This window comes from Trachinotus anak, unplaced genomic scaffold (genome assembly GCF_046630095.1).
Source record: "Trachinotus anak isolate AG129_WGS33_773 ecotype Australia unplaced genomic scaffold, CSIRO_AGI_Tana_v1 ptg000077l, whole genome shotgun sequence".
NCBI lineage: Eukaryota > Metazoa > Chordata > Actinopteri > Carangiformes > Carangidae > Trachinotus > Trachinotus anak.
In genome coordinates this window covers 22,501-25,000 of record NW_027273928.1, presented here as the reverse complement: position 1 = coordinate 25,000, position 2,500 = coordinate 22,501, and positions in this window count along the sequence as shown.

Sequence of the window (2,500 nt, the reverse complement as noted above, 5' to 3'; positions counted from 1 at the left end):
GGCATATCACCCAGCCACTGGCCCTGTGATATTAAAGGGCCACACAGCACCTCCACAGGACCTCCACAGCCACACACACATGCCTCTCTCCCCTGTATCAGAGCTCCAGGGGCCAGGCTCATGGCCCAGCTTCTCCCCCTGTGATATTAAAGGCCCACACAGCACCTCCACAGGACCTCCACAGCCACACACACATGCCTCTCTCCCCTGTATCAGAGCTCCAGGGGCCAGGCTCATGGCCCAGCTTCTCCCCCTGTGATATTAAAGGCCCACACAGCACCTCCACAGGACCTCCACAGCCACACACACATGCCTCTCTCCCCTGTATCAGAGCTCCAGGAGCCAGGCTCATGGCCCAGCTTCTCCCCCTGTGATATTAAAGGCCCACACAGCACCTCCACAGGACCTCCACAGCCACACATCCATGCCTCTCTCCCCCTGTGTCAGAGCTCCAGGAGCCAGGCATATCACCCAGCCACTGGCCCTGTGATATTAAAGGGCCACACAGCACCTCCACAGGACCTCCACAGCCACACACACATGCTTCTCTCCCCTGTATCAGAGCTCCAGGGGCCAGGCTCATGGCCCAGCTTCTCCCCCTGTGATATTAAAGGCCCACACAGCACCTCCACAGGACCTCCACAGCCACACACACACATGCCTCTCTCCCCTGTATCAGAGCTCCAGGGGCCAGGCTCACGGCCCAGCTTCTCCCCCTGTGATATTAAAGGCCCACACAGCACCTCCACAGGACCTCCACAGCCACACACACATGCCTCTCTGCCCCTGTGTCAGAGCTCCAGCACCCAGGCATATCACCCAGCCACTGGCCCTGTGACATTAAAGGGCCACACAGGACCTCCACAGCCACACACACACATGCCTCTCTCCCCTGTATCAGAGCTCCAGGGGCCAGGCTCATGGCCCAGCTTCTCCCCCTGTGATATTAAAGGCCCACACAGCACCTCCACAGGACCTCCACAGCCACACACACATGCCTCTCTGGCCCTGTGTCAGAGCTCCAGCACCCAGGCATATCACCCAGCCACTGGCCCTGTGATATTAAAGGCCCACACAGCACCTCCACAGCCACACACACATGCCTCTCTCCCCTGTATCAGAGCTCCAGGGGCCAGGCTCATGGCCCAGCTTCTCCCCCTGTGATATTAAAGGCCCACACAGCACCTCCACAGGACCTCCACAGCCACACATCCATGCCTCTCTCCCCCTGTGTCAGAGCTCCAGGAGCCAGGCATATCACCCAGCCACTGGCCCTGTGATATTAAAGGCCCACACAGCACCTCCACAGCCACACATCCATGCCTCTCTCCCCTGTATCAGAGCTCCAGGAGCCAGGCTAATGGCCCAGCTTCTCCCCCTGTGATATTAAAGGCCCACACAGCACCTCCACAGGACCTCCACAGCCACACACACATGCCTCTCTCCCCTGTATCAGAGCTCCAGGGGCCAGGCTCATGGCCCAGCTTCTCCCCCTGTGATATTAAAGGCCCACACAGCACCTCCACAGGACCTCCACAGCCACACATCCATGCCTCTATCCCCCTGTGTCAGAGCTCCAGCACCCAGGCATATCACCCAGCCACTGGCCCTGTGACATTAAAGGGCCACACATCACCCCCATAGGACCTCCACAGCCACACACACATGCCTCTCTCCCCTGTATCAGAGCTCCAGCACCCAGGCATATCACCCAGCCACTGGCCCTGTGACATTAAAGGGCCACACATCACCCCCATAGGACCTCCACAGCCACACACACATGCCTCTCTCCCCTGTATCAGAGCTCCAGCACCCAGGCTCATGGCCCAGCTTCTCCCCCTGTGATATTAAAGGCCCACACAGCACCTCCACAGGACCTCCACAGCCACACACACATGCCTCTCTGGCCCTGTGTCAGAGCTCCAGCACCCAGGCATATCACCCAGCCACTGGCCCTGTGATATTAAAGGCCCACACAGCACCTCCACAGCCACACATCCATGCCTCTCTCCCCCTGTGTCAGAGCTCCAGCACCCAGGCATATCACCCAGCCACTGGCCCTGTGACATTAAAGGGCCACACAGCACCTCCACAGGACCTCCACAGCCACACACACATGCTTCTCTCCCCTGTATCAGAGCTCCAGGGGCCAGGCTCATGGCCCAGCTTCTCCCCCTGTGATATTAAAGGCCCACACAGCACCTCCACAGGACCTCCACAGCCACACACACACATGCCTCTCTCCCCTGTATCAGAGCTCCAGGAGCCAGGCATATCACCCAGCCACTGGCCCTGTGACATTAAAGGGCCACACAGCACCTCCACAGCCACACATCCATGCTTCTCCTCCCCTGTATAACACCACCACCTCCTACCTACCTACCTACCTCCCTCCCTCCCTCCCTCCCTGCCTGCCTGCCTGCCTGCCTGCCTGCCTGCCTGCCTGCCTCCCTCCCTCCGTCCCTCATCATCTAACCCTCCAGGGACCTCGCCCACCAGC